Source organism: Schistocerca nitens, chromosome 6 (genome assembly GCF_023898315.1).
Source record: "Schistocerca nitens isolate TAMUIC-IGC-003100 chromosome 6, iqSchNite1.1, whole genome shotgun sequence".
NCBI lineage: Eukaryota > Metazoa > Arthropoda > Insecta > Orthoptera > Acrididae > Schistocerca > Schistocerca nitens.
The window spans coordinates 375,772,321-375,792,191 of NC_064619.1; positions in this window are offsets into that span (position 1 = coordinate 375,772,321).

Genomic DNA, 19,871 nt, shown 5'->3' on the forward strand with positions numbered 1-19,871 from the left:
TAGAAAAGGCATTTGACAATGTGGTTTAGGACAAGCTGGCGACTATTATGAGGGAAAAGAGAGTGGACTGGAAAACCAGAAGACTTATAAACTCATTATACCTTAATCAAAAAGTTTCAGTTAAAGTGAAAGGAGAAAGTACAAACTGGATCAGACTAGGGAAAGGAGTAAGACAAGGATGCTGTTTATCACCTACTCTTTTCAACATGTACTTGGAAAATATGATTGACCAATGCTCATTAGATGACAAAGGAGTAGAAATTGGAGGAAGAAGAGTAGGATGCTTGAGATTTGCTGATGACATGGTCCTTCTAGTCACAGGGGAAAAAGAATTACAGGATTTGGTGGACACCATTGCAACTAACGGAAAAAAATATGGAATGAAAATTAACACAAATAAAACAAAAGTATTGACAATAGGAGGAAATAAGGAAATAAAAATTGTGCTGAATGGAGAAACACTAGAACAGGTGCAAAATTTTAAGTACGTATCTTGGAAGCAGGATAGACACCGACTGGAAGTGCACCACAGAAATTAAAACAAGGATAGCAATGGCAAAAGAGGCGTTTTATAAGAAAAGGAGAATCTTCTGCAGCGGTCTGGACAGAGAACTCAGAAAGAGACTCATAAAATGTCTTGTATGGAGTGTTCTTCTATATGGCGCTGAAACATGGACTATGAGGAAAAAAGACAGAGAAAGGCTGGAGGCTTTTGAGATCTGGACATGGCGGAAGATGGAAAGAAAAAGTTGGATGGACAGAGTAAAAAATGAAGAGGTACTGAGAAGAGTGAGAGAGAAAAGACAGTTACTAGATGTAATAAAGAGAAGAAAAAGAAATTGGATTGGGCATATATTAAGAAAGAATGACGGACTGATAAAAACAGTTTTAGAAGGTTATGTAGAAGGGAAAAGGAAGCGAGGAAGGAAGAGATTCCAGATACTGGATGACATGATGGACGGTACAACATACAGCAGCCTTAAGAAGGAAGCAATGGATCGCAGAAAATGGAGAGGCAAATGACCTGCTAATATAGCAGATAACTGATGATGATGATATATAAATAAAGATGCAAATGTTCGTTTGTTCAAAATCTTTAATCTCCGAACGTTCTTCATACAATAGTGAAATGTTTTTAGCAAACAGGAAAGATGCATTTGTTGCTTATCGGTCTGTGATTGGAGTACTACTTACAGAATCTGAATTGTTGTAACAATAAGCAAGGGTCAAGCTAAGAGACAGGGAGGGGTGAAGGGGGGGGAATAGGAGATGGATGGTGGGAGGAAATGTACACAGAAGTTGGGAATCAGGGGATGTACAAAGAGAGAGGGTAGGAGGAGATGGAGAGAGAGGGGGTAGGAAAAATGGATAGACAAAGGGGGAGAAGGTGATGGACTGTGAGAGGGGAAGATAGGAGCAAGAAGAAGTGGAGAGGGGGGAGGAGAAGAAGATGGACAGAGAGAGGGAGAGGAGTCGATCGACAGAGAGGTGGGGAAGGAGGGGGGCCATGGACGAAGAAAGAGGGGAGGGAGATGGACAGAGAGAGGGAAGAGAAGGAGATTAGGACGTATATTCAGTTGCCGAACTATTAGAAACGTGTTTTTTCTCTTCTCTTTCTTTTCGCTTTAAGCAGACTGAGCTACAGCAAAGCATGGATGGGTACAGCTAGTCTTAAATAAAATCTTTCTTTTTCCAGACTTGAAAGTCGATATAGTTCGTCAACAATCGTATGTTACGTAACATATCCTGCCAGCTAGTCCCTCAAGTTTGATATATTCAAAAAAGCCAAATCACATTTTGTGTAAAAAAAATCATCCAAAGAACTGTCTACTAAGCTGTGCTAAATACGGACAACGTTTTCGCAAATCAGTCAAGGATATTTAGATGCAATGAGCTTAAGTTGATGGATGAGTCCACGTATGTATGTGTGTTTGTGTGTGTATGAGAGAGAGAGAGAGAGAGAGAGAGAGAGAGAGAGAGAGAGAGAGAGAGAGAGAGAGGAGGAGGAGGAGGAGGAGGAGGATGAGTTGCATAGGCAGTTGAGCTACCCAGTATTTCTACGGTAGCCTTAGGGAGACGTTCTGGATGATTTATGAAAAAGTGACATGTTTGATATCCATTTTTGTCGATGGCTAAGCTCACTGAGACTTGCAACTTTTCCCATACAGCTGCATGTTATAGGAGCTCTGCATTGCATGCAGCAAATTACATCACAGTTGCAAACCATTCCTTTGTAATTGTCTTTCAGTCTCAGTATAATCTGGTGTATTAAAGTCGCAATTTTTGGGGACAATTAGTTTAGTTTTCCTCAATAGCACAGTATCAGTTAATTTCACTGTTTCATATGTAGGTCTGACAAACTATGTAGTGGTGAACGGTAACCAACCCTGCCGGCCGCGGTGGTCTAGCGGTTCTAGGCGCTCAGTCCGGAACCGCGCGACTGCTACGGTCGCAGGTTCGAATCCTGCCTCGGGCATGGATGTGTGTGATGTCCTTAGGTTAGTTAGGTTTAAGTAGTTCTAAGTTCTAGGGGACTGATGACCACAGATGTTAAGTCCCATAGTGCTCAGAGCCATTTTTGGTAACCAACCGTCCTTGTAGTTGCACATACTCGAAGCTCCAGCAAGCCACAACTACGGCGCTTATATTCAGTCTTTTCTTACGGTTTCATGTTGCAATCCAGTTCCAAAACAAAACTCCACATTAGTTGCAGTAATTATTAGAGCTATCGGAAATATACCAGTTCTCTAAGTCATTCCGACGTGTAGATTTTCATGGAGTAATAACTAAGAAGTGGATGGCTGTGGTTTGGATTACGCTCGCAGGCGTAACGACCGGTGGTCTGACACATCGGGCAGCTTCGGCATATGTTTCAGCCGGTTTTCTTTACTCTTCTAGCCGAATGTGCGTTGTCTCTGGATTGATACGTCAATAGCACTGCACACAGTCTGTTGAAAAACAAAGATACCTAGTTCGTAGACGTATGGCGTACACACTTCCGTTTCAGAATAAGGTAATGACGATGAGAAGACATGGATGACAAACAGTCACAGAAATGAAATCATTGCCAAATCCAGGACTGACGGACATTGAAAACGGTGTTCAAGTTACAGGATGTGCAGAAAGGTTTTCACCGGGTTTTCAAGTGAATCACGCTGCTTAAAGGTACGACATTTAGCGAACGTTGTTTCTGGCTTAATCGGATTCTGCAATTAACTATCGAAAAAAAATCTTACATTTGTAACCGTAAATGAAATTTATGTTACGTTACGTGTGGAGCGCCGTACTGGGCAAGGAAGCGGACGGGAATAGAGCGTGACCGTGAGTCAGTAGTGATCTCGTCATTGCCTGAAACGATTTGGAGGGATCACGGAAAACTGAAGTCAAGCTGACTGGGAGAGCATGTGCACCCTGGTTCTCTCGAATACGCATGCAGAGTCCTTCCTTCTTTTCTATAAGAAGACCAGTTTGACTACTATTTTTTTTATGTTAGCTGTTACTTACGAACGGAAGTGAAAGTCACGTTTCTTTTGATACACAGGGTCAACTGAAAGTTTTGGATGATACTCATGGAGCTGATTCTTCATGTAAAAATAGAAAAAAAAAACGACTTGGACGACATAGGCTCGAAAAGTGTAGATAACGTTATTTAGATTCCACCTCATCTGCTTGTTTGTCTCAATTGCTTGCTGAAGCACACTGCTTGATTACTTGTGGGATGTGCCACCAGCAGTTCGTCGACGAAGACACATAATGATGGATGGTATTCGTTTAATTTTTCATGCGCGTGGTCTAGCGCATTTTAATTCATTTGGTGGACAGAACTGGACCAGTTACTTGGGTTATACTCTAATCTGACTTAAACTCCGTGAACTTGTTTTGTAGAATTACGTCAAGTAACAGTTTATACAACATTCGTCAATGATAAAGTTTTTACACGAGGGGAAGCAAGCGAGGAAGTGCCCAGTACGCTCGTGTATTTGTGCGCTTTCTGAACTCATTGTAGCGGCAAACAGAAGTCTGTATTTGGACAGAAAGTGGACAGTGCCAATATTTTCGTAACGTCTTATGAACCATTCGTGAAATGCTCCAAACTACACGTTTAACGAACTGTTGCTTCAGTTGTCATACGATGGAGGACAGTGTCGATGCTCATAACTAGCCATTTCCGGAGATACGTCCAAACAGACTTTCCTTTTCATTGTTACGCGAGGAACCTGATCGTCGAGTATTGCCTGCTATTTTCGATGCAGTGAGTACAGTATGAGAGCTGATGTCTTTAGATCAACAGGAATATTTCAGTAGCTGTGCGACTGTAGTTACTGGCAGTAAGTGAGCCTGACACTCAAGCCGCGCGAGGTAGCCGCACGGTCCAAGGCGCCTTGCCACGGTACGCGCGGGTCTCCCCGCCGGAGGTTCGAGTCCTCTCTCAGGCATGGGTGTGTGTGTGCGTGTGTGTGTGTGTGTGTGTGTGTGTGTGTGTGTGTGTGTGTGTGTCGTCCTTAGCGTAAGTTAGTTTAAGTTAGATTAAGTAGTGTGTAAGCCAAGCGACCGATGACCTCAGCAGTTTGGTCCCATAGGAACTTACCACCACCACCACCACCACCACCTAATACTCAAGTTAAAATACGACTGTGTTTGTGTGCAACAGCCAGCGCTCGATAGGAAACGAATGTTTCTAGGGTTGTTGAGGGTGCGGCTGAGAGAGTTTGGAAGTGTAACGGAAGCTGCCCATTTTAAGGAAAATGAAGGATGTAGTTTGTGATAGAGCAAGACGACAGGAAGGCCAGCCGGCCAAATCTAGTAACAAACATGGCAACCCTGTGTAGATACAGGACAAGAAAAAGAAGATATAAGATTACCTGACACTCTCAGTGTTGTAGGAGACGATCTTTAAATGCAGTGTTGTAGTCTTATTTAGGAAAACATTTTATCTGCCAAAATCGCAAGGGTGGGTACATCGACTAATAGTTTCGACCACTTAAATAGCCATCTTCTGATCTGAAAGCATACAGACAGTGCCGGCCAATATTCATGATACACAGAATAGACGTAATTAATGATTTCGTAACAGTTGGAAGATTACATACCACATAGACTACTGAAGCTAAAGGCTTTGTCACAATAATGTTTACAGTTCCGGACTGTAAGATAAAGCAGAATAAAACTTACGGAAATAATCCACGGCCATCCGTAAAAAATTATGTACAAGAAGAGTTTCTGAATGACAGATATCCCAAACATTGTGATTACAGTATATGCGTACTAAGTGTATTATCCGCCCAGCTGGCCGCGCGGAGTAACGCGCTGCTTCCCGAGCAGAAAGACGTGCCGGTCTCCGGCATGAAACCGCCCGACGTATTAGGTCTCGAGGTCCGGTGTTCCGACCAGCCTGTGGATGGTTTTTAAGGCTATTTTCCATCTACCTCGGCACATGCTGGCTGGTTCCCCTTATTCCGCCTCAGTTACACAGTTTCCACGAACGAGTACACCATAATTATTCATTATTCTACCCGGAGGGAGGGGGGGGGGGCTGGCACTGGGGGCCGAGAACCGCACAATAACCCTGGGTTCGGTGTGGGGCGGCGGCGGGGTGAGTGGACTGCTGTTGCTTGTTGTGGGGTTGTGAAACACTGAGGGCTATGGCGGGATGAAGGCTCTCCGTCGTTTCTAGGTCCCCGGTTTAATACATACAAGTCCATTATGGATCATTTCATTGTACGGTATAACAGATACACCATAGTGATACGTCACCTGGTTACAGGTTCAGTGACTAAAATGTCGGTATACACAATATCGGTCAGTCCGCCTTCCACTGACAGCTGGATAGCTGCATCCGATATTGTCAACAAGCTTATAGTATCTCATTATATCACTGTGGTGTATCTGTTATACCTTACAATGAAATGGTCCACAATGGATGTAATACATACATATTGTAATCACAAAGTTTGAGATATGTGCTGTTCAAAAAATTTTTTTGTACATAATTTATTACCGATGGCTGTGGATTATTTCCATAAGCTTTATTCGCCTTTATCTTACAGTCCGGAATTGTAAACACTTGTGACAGAGCCTCTAGCATCAAGAGTCGATGTGGTAAGTAATCATAAAACTATTACGAAATAAGTAATTTCGTCTATCATATGTATTATGAATATTGGCCTGTAACTGTCTGTATGGCTCAAATGGCTCTGAGCACTATGGGACTTAACTTCCGTGGTCATCAGTCCCCTAGAACTTAGAACTACTTAAACCTAACTAACCTAAGGACATCACACACATCCATGCCCGAGGCAGGATTCGAACCTTCGACCGTAGCGGCCGTGCGGTTCCAGACTGTAGTGCCTAGAACCGCTCGGCCACTGTGGCCGGCCCGTCTGTATGCTTTCAGATCTGAGGATGGCCGTTTGACTGGTCGAAATTATTAACTGAAGTATCCATCCTCGCGATTTTGGCAAATAATTTTTCCTAAAGAAGACTGGAACACTAGAAGAACATTTACTTTCAGTCATCCGATATGCGGCCTGGTGTAACGATTAATATTACTAAACTTCGTGAAAGTAGGTTTAGATGCCGCGAAAGAAAGCTTAGTGTTTACAGATGATTGAACAAAATACGTTTTTGAAGCCAGCGAAAGCACCGAGAGAAGAGAAACGGGCGCGGCGCATGTGAGGAGGCTAGATGAAGAGGCGGCGGGAGCGAGTTGCAGGCGGCTGTTGGCGGCAGTCCGGGTGAGTTGCGCGCGGGGAGGGATTTGCGTGGGGTACACAAGACCGGCTGTCGGCCGCTCGATTGGCAGGCCTGCGAGGGGTGAGGCGCCGTTATCTGGCCGCGGCACGCGCCGCGCCGCGCCGCTCCACCACCCAGCACTGCCGCGACCTGCCCGGCCCCTGCCGGGCGCGCCAAGAGTCACTGCCGAGCAGCCGTCTGGTCCAGTCTGGAGACACTTGCTCCCTTTGGTAGCTGTGGTGTCTTGGTAAATTGGTGACTCGTTGCAATGGAGCTTATATTCCTGTCGATCAAAGAGTGACGCATTATTTACTGTAGCTCGATCTCGATGAATACTAGAGCTGTAGGCAGGATCACTGCACTCCGCAATCTTTATACCCGTGGGACGAATGTCTGGTCATTACGTCAGTTTTTCACACTAGCAGTGAGCTAGCTCGTTCTCATTCCGAATGTTTCACTCGAAGATGAGGCTTCAGAAGAATGCGAACAGAAATGGGATGGAGCTGTATAGTGTCAGCACAATTCATTCCAGCTGGTCAGTTTTCTGAATTGCCATACGTGCAATGAGCCATAATCGATTATCGTGAAGCATCTGACGTCACTAGCATGTGGGTCTGGCCTCTTGGATCGTAAGATGATTGTCCAAGGACTAATCGTTCTATTGTCATGGTGAGTCTACATCTCAGAAAGTTCATGGAAATCAGCCTCTGTGAGCCCAAAACAATGTCGCAATCAGTTTGTTGCATCATCTGACAAGCAGCTGTGTCCTCCTTCGACGCAAAAACTCCGGATGTTATTCCTCCAACTACGGTTTTTGTTCTCAAGATAGTCAACCGGGCTCTGTAACAGCTAATGACTTCATGAAAACATTACAGAAAATCTCCATAACATTTTGGAAATCATCACGTACATCTTCTACGTGATGCATCCTCTCCCTTGTTAAGAGTCATGGAATTCTGAGTTATTTATTCCTATCGCTCAATAAGCGTTAATATTGATTTTTGCCCTACGTCGAGCTGATCTACCTCCCATTCTGGTTGAATTTTTCCATTTGTGCATTTTCGTAGGGCGATATGGTTTATTTGTTTATTGTACGATTTTACAAGTACATAAAAGTATGTAGAATCAAATGGCAATGTTCACATGTGTCAACCAGTCCAGAGGCACTTTGCGTCACTTGATGTGAGGTTCTCAGATCACCCCCAAATGATAGAAGACGGCGCTCTTTAATAATGTTCTCTTAAGTTTGCTCCGCCACTCTGCAGTCAGCAGATGGACGGAAATCCCACTTCATCATGGTTTAACCACATTTTCCTTGGCCAGTCCAAATGCGGTTCAGCCTCGACCGGATTTGGCGTGATACTTCGAATCCCTCGACCTTCTTTGTTTGATCTTGATCCACGGGAGCGTTGTTGGGTGGATTTTCGTTCCAGCGTTGTCACCATTTAGAGGTCACGTCAAAAGAAATGATGATTTATAAAGCAATCCAGCGTGTTTTGCGTGATTTCGGATGAGTTGTTGGTGGATCTTGTAGGACATCATACAAGGGAAATTTCTTACGAGAAATAATATTTTTGAACAAGTTTCACTTAGCTTCTCTTCTCCTTAGATCTTGGGGAGCAGTATTAGCTAGAACAGGCAGCCAGTGACTGAAAGTAGATCTGACACTCCCAGCTCTCATGGCTTCATCAAGCTGCGCATCAATCTTTGTTGTGTGGCCACTATTTCCCCACGCAGGAGGACAATATTCTCCAGCAGAACACACAAGAGCGAGCACAGCAGAGCGTGAAATTTGGCATCCGCAGCCCAGCTACTTCCTGCAAAATTTGCAGAGTAGATTTATTCTTGAGCCATGTTTCTTAGATAACTTGATGCACTGTTGTTTGAATGTCAAAGACCGACCCAGAGTGATTCCTAAATATATTGGATTCTATTTATGTGGTACTTAGATTCCATTGAAAGTCACTTATAGCTTCCTTTCGGTTCCTTTGTTACTTAGGTGGAATGTAGTAACCTCAGTTTTATTTGAATTAGGCTGAAGTCTCCATTTATAGAAACAAGCATTCAGTTTCATCAGATCACTTGCGAGCATGCTCTCAAAGCGCATCAGATCTTTACTCTGGAAAACTAATGCTAGGTCATCTGCATACTGGATTTTCGTTAAGTAGGTGTTTGGCATATCCTGGATATACAGGTTAAGCAGGATGGGAGAGAGAATGATCCCTGAGGCAGGCTATTATTTATAGTTCTCCATCTGCTGGCTTGTCCGTTTGGGAACACCTTAAAGCGCCTGTAAGAAAGCAAGTTGTTAACTAGGAACGCCAGCTTTCGGCATGGGATGATTTCAGTAAACTTCAACATCAAACCCTCCCTCGAAACAATGTCATAAGCTGCCGCAAGATCCACGAAAACTGCATCTGATTTGAGATCTCGCTAAAATCCAGTTTCTACTAGAGTTGTCAACGTTAAGACCTGGTCGCAGCAGCTCTGATGTTTCCTCAAGCCACATTGTTCGACGGGGGTGATTTGATAAAAGCCCTCTTGAATACGATTTAGAATAAGCTTTTCTAGTAGTTTATATGTCATGTTCAGCAGTGACTCTGGTCGGTAATGAGAAGCATGAGTTCATTCTTCACCTGGTTTTAGGATGCCAATTATCTTAGCCTGTTTGAAAAACTTTGCAAGTTTTCCAGTTCTCATAATCTTACTGAAAAATACACTGAGCCACACTTTTTTTTTTAGGCCCGATGGCTTTAATAAACTCTTGATATAAGCCATCAAGGTCAGCAGCTTTATTTGCCTTTAGCATATTCAAGGCCGTATCAAGTTCCTCAAAGCGGAGGTCATGTGAGTAGTCTGTTTGTACACAATTCGTTTCTCGTTGTTAGTGCGTATGCCTTGTCTGTTTTAGCTTTAGAAACCTTCATTAGACAGGCTGCAACAGAATTGGTATTTACATGTGTGTCTGTACGAGGCAACCTTGGGTACCTACCAAGTTTCCGTATAAGGTTCCATGCTTTCCGACTAGAGTACATAAAGTTGAGTCCTGCCGTTGTTTTATGCCATTTCTATCTTCTGTTCTTCTTTAGAACACTCAAGAAGTTATAAGCTGTTATGACATTGTGGGATTCTTGATATTTAGCATATAACTCATTACATTCTTGAGACCTCCTGGGATATGTTCTTTTCGAAACCCAAGAGGAGTATATGTCCTGGCATTACGTTTAATCGTATCCACAAGTCGTTAATAATTGGATGGAACTGGAGGAAGCCACTGAACGCTGTTATCAAGTCCTTCCTGAAACAGTTCCCAGTTCGAAAGTTGAAAATCCCATCGAGGTTGAGGGACAGAAGTGACTAATGGACCTTCAGAACCACAGTGAATTATGACTGGCCTAAGCTGGTTGTGTGGGAAAGACTTCATGATCTTTCATTGTGTCGTGTCATTATTTCCAGACTTAGATACGGTGCACAAATCAGGAGAATAGTCCTTTAACAATCTACCAGATCGAAATGTTCCTGCATCTTTAGCGTTGAACATAATCTGGAGATTGTACACATCCATCCATTCACTTAGAATAGCTCCTTGCTGTCTTCTTTCTGATGCCGCTAGACATGACTATGGCGGTTAAAATCACCAACATACACAAGTGGGTGACTGAAGGACTTTACAGGTGGATTTGGCCGACTGACTCGCCGAGGTTTCTAAACATTAACAGCAGTAGTGCCAGCAATCTCTGTAGCTTAAACAAGGACATCTGCTGTCCTGTCTTGATAACTTATTTTGTAACAGTAGGATGGCCCTTGAGGTATGTTGAGATGCCATATTTATCATCATTTATGGACCCAACCAGGACATATCCTTACACGCTTCCTCTTCAGTAAAGAACTGTATCATCCTCGGTGGCCAGCCGTTGTGGCCGAGCGGTTCTAGGCGCTTCGGTCTGGAACCGCGCGACCGCTACGGTCGCAGGTTCGAATCCTGCCTCGGGCATGGATGTGTGTGATCATCATCAGTTATTTTGCTCCCCAAATAGCAAAACTTCTTTACTACTTTAAGTGTCTCATTTTGAATATCAGCTTGTATCGTGTGAACGGTTAAGTCATATTTTGTCAGTCTTGCACCATCTTGTACCTCCAGACCGAAAGATTTTTAACCATGAAGTACGTGATACTTGCAAATGAACTGAGTTTCTTTAATGTCTGAACAATTTTCCCAGTCTAATATGGACATTTTTGTTTGTTGCCAAAAGCTTCTGATTAAAAAGGTTTCTAATTTGCAACTGATCAAAAGTGTTGTTACGAAGCAATTTCTGCGGTGTTATGAAAAAAAAACAAAAAAAAAAAAAAAAAACAAAGACGCATACATGCAAGTGCACGTCAAGACTATCAAGGACATTCTGAGACAAAATATTCTATCTCTTGGATTTGATTTTGAGTCACCAGAATTAACAAAATGTGTGCAAATGAGGCGGCGTAGTTCCATAAAAGGTAAATTACGTCATATTTCTACGAAAGAAATGAAGCATTAGAGATAAAGCAGCCAGTGGTTTATTGAGACACATTGCACTAGTACGTGGTAGAGCGCCACTTACAAGAACGTAGGAATGTAGTATACTAGCGTAAAAAAACGCCCACTAAGCACAATCAGCGACTGGTTGTCGGCTGCCTTGTGCCTACAGTAGTATTGTAACGTCACTGGAAATAGGCCGTACTTACGTATCGCTTATTTCGTTGTTACTCTAGAATGAATGATGCAATGGTTCCTGCTAAATCACTATTAATGGTTTAACATCCGTAATTCGTGTTTCAGATTTCAATGGACAGTCGCTTTCTCTGTCTCGCCATTGGTGCTCCTGTGGTCTTGTCTTTCGTATCCACTGTGAAAATGTGTGAACTGCTTCGTAACTTGTATTGAATCACAGGAGCGGAAAACCGAAAAAAAACAGCGGAAAGAGTTTTGTTCTTAATGTCTTCGACAAATTTTTGGAAAAATGGCCATCGATAACGATACACGAGGTTGCAGAAAAATTACCTGAGTGTCAGTGGCGGGAGTATTTGGTTCGCCGAAAGAAAAACAGAACACAGGTAAACTGTCTGTCCCTGGCAATTCGAAAAGGCGACAATTGCGTCTGTCAGGAAAAGTGACGATTTTTTCAAAAGTGTAGGGCAGACGAAGGTGCGTGCGTGGGAATTGGGTGGGTTCGTGAATGCTCATCAATGAGGCTGACGATAGGTCCGGATGTAGACTTGATTCCTAGAGTTTTCAAAAATGTTCAAATGTGTATGAAATCTAATGGGAGTTAACTTGGTTCAAATGGCTCTGAGCACTATGGGACTTAAATCTGAGATCATCAGTCCCCTAGAACTTAGAACTGCTTAAACGTAACTAACCTAAGGACGTAAAACACATCCATGCCCTAGACAGGATTGGAACCTGCGACCGTAGCAGTCGCGCGGTTCCGGACTGAAGCGCCTAGAACCGCTTGGCCACCACGGCCGGCGGGACTTAACTGCTAAGGTCATCAGTCCTTAAGCTTACACACTACTAAAGCTAAATTATCCCAAGGACAAACACACACACCCATGCCCGAGGGAGGACTCGACCCTCCACCGGGACCAGCCACACAGTCCATGACTGCAGCGCCCTAGACCGTTCGGCTAATCCTGCGCGGCCACCTAGAGTTTTGCTATTGAAGGAATTGAGAGATCACTAAGCGACGTACTGTACGTATTCCTTTCTGTGCTTTCTGTATTTAGTTGTACGATAATAACGTGACAACACGCTCTAGCATTACACATACCTCACGCAGTTGAAATCTCTCTACGTTTACGAAAGGTTTTTCTGCTGTTGATTTTCTCTCTTAACTTTCGCTTTCTGCCTGATCTCTTGTGAAGCGCATTATGGAGTTTTATCGTACATTGTGCTCACAAATAGTACTAAGTGGTATGTGAAGTTATGCAGCATATCTGCTTTCCATAGATTTACGAATCAAAAAATACAAGAAATCTGACGTTTTGTTGTTTGGCTTTGCGTTGCTCCCCTGGCGCGGATTCTAGCGGCTGCGACGACAGCGCAAATATGTGTTAAATGCGCCAGTAAGGCGACGCGGGAGCTGAGAGTAAACAGCACAAATGTACCGTAATAATCGAACATACGCGGCCATATCCACAGGACGTGATTTGCGTTTCGCGAGGAGACTCCATTGAGGCAACAACAAGTGCTCTGGCGTAGCACAATGTTTACTTACATGTTACACTTACAATAGCGTAAACAAGACGGTAATGCCACTCTGACCAGGTTTTCAGTTCCCTTTACTCGAGTAGTAACTTCAGAACGCGGGTCTCAGTCTTCTGCAGCGTTGGCACCACAACAGTATAGCTTCCCTCCACCCCTCACTCCTGCTCCTCCTCCTCCTCCTCCTCCTCAAGCGTAGCAGCGATGTGTGTCAACGGCGAGAAGAGTAGGTGCGGCGGGCAGTTGACTCGGTGTCAAATGGGGCGCGTCCGCGTCCGCGTGCGCGCATCGCCGCCGTGGCCAGCGCCGCTCGGCGCGGCTGTTCGCGTCGCCTCGCGTCGCGCCGCGTCGCAGATAACCTTGATAGCGGTGCGAGCGCCCGGCCCGGCCCGCCGGCGCAGTCCGCCGCGAGCGCCAGCGCAGGCCGGCATGAAGCGCGCGCTCTACCGACGCTTCGCCGCCAGCCGCCGACCCGCAGGTACGTAGCGTAGCGTAGCGCAGCGCTGCCCGGCGCAGCGCTGAGGCGCCAAGGCGCACTCCAGCCGTGCGCCTCGGCGCTGCCTACTGCTCCTGGCTGCGTGCCCACGTCGCCGAGGGTCACAACATCGCGTACCAATGTCCGGAACGGTTGCCGTCGAAAGTATACCACCGAAGAGTAGCGGCACCGGAAGGAAGTGACACGCAGTTTAAGTGGACAGTAAAGTAGCTCCATAATCGTGCCGTTTTAACTCTTTTTTTTTATCTCAAAGTACTCGGAGAGGTACAATGTGCAGGGTGCCCATAAAGTCCTGTTATCAATCAAAGAGTAGTACCTTCCAAATTCTCAGAGATAGAGCATCGTAGTTTGTCGTAAAACGTACAGCTCCTCTCAAAGGTTTTTTCTTCCTGCCAGAATTTCAATGGGAGCCACACTCGTCGCTCGTAAAACAGCAAAACCATATTCGTGTTCTGCCCATGTAAGGATCAGCCGACCTAGGTGGCCGAGCGGTTCTAGGCGCTACAGTCTGGAACCGCGCGACCGCTACAGTCGCAGTTTCGAATCCTGCCTCGGGCATTGATGTGTGTGATGTCCTTAGGTTAGTTAGGTTTAAGTAGTTCTAAGTTCCAGGGGACTGATGACCTCAGAAGTTAAGTCTCATAGTGCTCAGAGCCATTTGAACCCTTTTTTTGTACGCATCAACATTGCAGTATCAACGGTTCTGACTGCTTCACTGATTCGTGTAGGAACGGTATCAATGTTATTGACTGGTGCTGTGTACAAGTGTTTTTGACGCAACCCCTCAAAAAGAAGGGAAATGGCGTGACATCGGGAGAGCGCGGGGGCCATCGTATGGGACCACCAGAGCTCATCGGCTTCTAAGGAAACGTGTCATTCAGCAAGTCTCTCAAGATCACACTCCAGTGTGGGGGTTCACCAATTCACCAACATGCTATAAGACGTTCGAAGGTCTTCTATCTGTGTCACAAGGAACTGTTCGAGCGTGTCCATGTAAAAGATTGTTTCAAATGGCTCGGAGCACTATGGGACTTAAGTTCTGAGGTCATCAGTCCCCTAGAACTTAGAACTACTTAAGCCTAACTAACCTAAGGACATCACACACATCCATGCCCGAGGCAGGATTCCAACCTGCGACAGTAGCGGTCGCAAGGTTCCAGACTGTAGCGCCTAGAACCGCTCGACCACCCCGGCCGGCCTGTAAAAGATTCCAGTTATTTTCTGTGCAAAGAAACGTACATTAGGCCGCACCAAGCATTGAGCTTCTGGTTATTATTGGTATGTTCACGTGTGTTGTGTCTGTTTTCGGAGCCACAAATGCTAATGCTGCTGCAGTCCACATGACCAGGAATGCGGAACGTTGCTTCATCTGAAAACAAGCACCTTTTCAGGTAGTCATTGTGAGCATGTATGGAGGCCAGCATGGAACATGCGAATGAATACCGCAGAGGATGATCGTTTGGCTACAAAGCTTGTACCATTTGCACTATATGCAAAAGGCGTACCCGCCTATGTAACACTTTAGGAACAGTTTGCATTCTGTCTATAGGGGAAAGTGCACCTCGAGAAAGGCCTGTTTCTATAGAGTTGCTGAACCACCTGAGTATGCTTGTTTTTGCCGGTGGTGCGCTCCCATACTGGCGTCCATATTCCGCAGTACCGTTGTCACAGATATAGATTCTGGGTACCAGAATCATGCCTCCTTCTCCTGGTCTGTCGCCATTTTCCCGAACTCCGGGTCAACTCTGCGAGAAAGGGCAAAGGAAAAAAAAGCGAGAGCTGCTGAACGCTTTAGAACAAACCACGATTCTCTATATCTAACAGTTTCCAAGTTATGATTTTTTTATGACAGTAGGACTGCATGGGCGTCCTGTACGATGGCTAACACTCTATGTAACGGTTCCCACCACACCGGGGAATACAATTTGTTATCTCTCTGTCTGGTCACCAAAAATATTGTGATATACTTTACATTCGATGCCAATACCGTGTGTCCCAGAAATCTCAGCATCCGTCTTGACTTTTTGTGATTAGGGAGAGGGATAGACATTTTATCTGTATACAAAGAGAAAAGAGCAGTCGAAGGTTTTCAGTCAACGACGAATATCCACATTAAGTGAGACTTGAAAATTAAATTATGTAGACTGCACTTTGTAACTGAATTACCTGATAACGGCTTGGAGCAGCGAGTTGCCCGCCGTTCTTTGTTGCCACAATGCCGCGTCTCGCGCAAGATGGCGATTTTTGGATGAATATGCTATATGACGCAGTTCACACAGGAGGAATGTGGTCTTCTGATCAAAGGAAAATACTCATGATGTGCAAGAGTTAGATACAGCCGTTTAGTGTTACCATATGGAACACGGTACTATCACGATACGTAATCGGACCATAGTTTTTTGAAGAATTCGTAAATGTTAATTCTTACTTGGACACGTTGCAAAAGCAGCTCGAAGAAAAGGCTATCATTGATTATCTGCGGCTGGGACAGGACGGAGCAACAGCGTACTGGAGCGAGTCTTCCTTGTTGAACAGTTCCAGGGCACCTCAATGGGTCATGGCTTTGCAACATCTCCAACTCCATTAAATGGCCACTACCTGGGCCGGACCTTACTACGTCAGACAACTCATTATGATAAATAAACAAGTCTCACGTCCGGGTGAACGTTGGTACAAGATTAATCAAGAAATGCAAAAAGTGTTGGGGAAGCCTATCGCTGCATAACTCCTGAAGTGCTCTACGAGACATAAGGAAGCACATGGGGTCACCTACAGGGGTTGGATAAAAATATGGAAACCCCAGAAAGTCAAAACAAGGTGTAGCAAACTCGTTGGCTTGCAAAACAGGTTCCATTCGTTTCGGAATGGATAATGCATGTCCTGTTTGGTTTTAAGGGAATTTTATATCATTCTTCCTGCAAAATAGCGACAAGTTCAGGTAACGATAACGGAGGCAGATACCGATCACGCAACCTTCTCTCCAAAGTAGACCAAGAAGGTCAACAATATTGATATCTGGTTACTATAGTGGCCAGCGGAGATGCGACAGTTCATCCTCGTATTCACAAAGCCAGTCCTGGAAAATGCGAGCTTTGTAAACAGGGTCCCTGTCACCTTGTAACACAGCATCACCATTGGAGAACAAACACTGTATTATGTGATGGACCAGATCAACCAAAATTGTCACATAATCCATTGCGATAATACGACCCGAGAGAGTAATTAAGAGGCCCACGGAATACTAGAATATGGCTGCACAAATTATCACCGAACCCCCTCCATGTTTCGTTCTTGGGAAGTTAACTCGGCGAGAAGTTTGAAACAGTGTAAAACAAGACTCATCTAGCAAAATGACATTCCTCCACTGTTCCATTGACCAGATTTTATGGCTTCGACATCACGTTCACCTGTTATGGGCATTTGCATCACTGATGAATGGCTTTGGAATTCCAGCTCAGCCTGCAATACGCTCATTACGGAGATCGCTTAATGTTGTTTTGGAGCTCACATCGTTGGCGAGTGCGACATTAGTTCTACAATGACTTTTGCAACTACCGTCCTCTTATTTTTCATCACCATCCTCTTCAGTGACCGGTTGTTACGATCAATCACCATGCACTTTCATCCGCATTGTGACTTAGCGGATTGAGTTCCGCTTACCCTGTACGCGGTATAAATCTTCGATACGGTGCTTCTTGAAACACACATCGGCTCCTTGGTTGCGGAAGCACGCAACAAGCGAGTAACAACAATATGGCCACTTTCTAATTCACTTAGCTCCAAATGACGTACTCACACCTACACGGAACACTGTTCTAAGCACGACTGGCACTTGCAATGTACTGAGGACATTACGGAAGTACCGTCTGTGGTCACATAAGACAGCTTAACCTGCAGGTACGGCCAGCATCTGTATTTATGTTCGAGCATGGATTTCACGCGGTGTTTTCACATTTTTGTTCAACCCATTGTAGACCCCTGTAGGTCTCTGTGTACATCTCGATGGTATATATACAAATCCACTGGAGACGTAGATTTTATTTGTAAGTACTTCAATGTAGAATAGTCCTATACTGTTTTAACGTTGTGATGTGGGGACAAATTGTACAATGGCCTCCAGTAAGTCAGCGTTTAACGACGAACTTTTCCCGCTGTTAAGTTTCATGTGTCAAACACTGCGATCAACAGCTAGAGGGACACTGTGACTCTGAGTTGCACAATACCCATTAGAAACGGCTTCTACTATTATTTTATGATATTGTCATTTGAATAAATTACAGAAGTGAGGAAAGGCTAAGAGAAACGCGATTCAACGTAGATCCAGCACCGTTTCATGAACAGTGGAGCATAATTCACATTCCCGCTGCCTCGAGGTAGCAGTAAGCAAAAGGAAGGATGATAGGTAATTGAGGGTCAAACTTGATTCCAGACACATCCAGTACCTGGAGACGGAGGAATAAGTTCAGGTGGCTGGTTCGCTACCTTGTTTATCTCACCATTTGTTTTGGATCGAATACACTTCGATGACAACTACTTACTAGTTTTTTCATCCTGATTCTTTTATGGAAATCGCTAATCGGTACTCAGATCCTCAGATTCGCTAATTCTTATATAAACAGCCAATATTCACTTCTGCATACACGCTACCTACGATAGAGGCACCAAAACGCTGTATTACAGCTGAGATGTTTTGAGCGTACGCCAACGGACGTGAATGAGCAACTGATGTGTCAGTCATCAGAATTATGTGATTAATAAGCTAAGATAAGAACTCGAACGTCAGATTGCAAGGAACAGAATTGAAACCATCTGTCGACAACTCAGGCCTACGTTTTCGAATGTTCATAACGATCACTTCAGACTAATGTCGAAATGGTGCCATAAACAAAGCCACGTCCAGATCCAGCCTTGTTCGTCCGACCGTCTGCTGCTGATTTTTCAGCACTGTTGTACGCATACAGCGTAACGCTATTTCAAAGGTCACAGGGGTCATCTATGCATAACGGCCCAATGTAAGGAAGAACAATCTTCAGTCGTATCCTGGACCTCTTTCTGCGACAAAACTTGGCGATGTTAGAGCTAACACAAGAAACGGGTGACTGAACGTCGATACTTTTTCTTTTCTTACCTGTCAGCCAAATACCTGTGCTAAAATCCTTTTCCATGAACGAGACTCATCCCAGCATTCCGATCACACCCAACTGTGTAAGCGGATTGAAAAGCACCTACCACGGAACTGAGGTTACTTCCCTCCGTATAATATGGCGTATGCATTCCTGTTCCAAAATTAGTAACATTCTGTCAATGGGACTCAAAATATGGAAGGAGTGATGGATAGATCTTAAAGTCCCTCTGATACCAAGTTGACTAAAGAGATAGGATGCATCTCGGGTTGAATAAGGAAGGATTGGGGGCTGCATGACCTCACTGTGTCCCAATGCGATACTTTTTTCGCCTGAGATTCATTCCAAAGTTTAAACAGTTCAAAGACTTAATGGTAATATCTCTACTCTGCTTTACCTCGTGCACCAGTTCGGCTAAGCGTATTACAAGCGGTTTTATGGTTTCATAAGTTTCTTGGAGCTTGGATGAATTTCGGTAATTAATACGAAATTAGATTAATAACGTTATAAGATGTTAGAGGCGTAGAACTTCGATTAACTCATCATTTGAGTGAAAACTGTATAGGCATTAAGCTAGCAAGTGTAAACAATGTATGGAGAACGACTGAAGAAAAGTTCTCAAGTTTACAGCCGCATGGAAGCATAAGATCACGATGTTATCATCTTCTCCAGAAGATGATGAGAACGATAGGAGTCGAAACGTCGCTGTATCTTAACACTGCCAGCCGTCTGCAAATCCCAGAATATACACCAAGAAAGTCTACGTTCACAAACGCGTAGAACGTAAGGGAGGACGATCAGCCATCTTCGGAGTGTTCAAGTGATCGAGTTTTATTAGATTCTTTAGCACAAAACTGCTAAAATACTGGGGTATTCATTCGCTGCTTGGTAATAAGACTCGTAACACAAGCAATGGCAGCGTGCAGTTGACTTTCCTTCAATAATGGACATAACACCAGCGCTGATACGGTTCTTTTCATGATAATTTGTTATCTACTTGTCCCAAGGAGACGTGTGAAAGTAAGTGGTGGTGCAAGGTACTTGTAATTGCACGCTAGTTGCAGAATGGTGAGAGATAGGCCTTAACACGACATAAACAAAGTCTAAATGCGTATCAACATTTTGAGCAACTTGTGCGTGTTGTTTGTGCAGCAGACAAGAAATGAAGAGTACAGCCCGCCTCTTACGGAAAACTAGTATTTTTAGAATGATTGATGCCTTGTCTCATACATCTAAGCCAGAAGACAGAATATCGCGGCGAAGACATGATTATTTTCTGTCA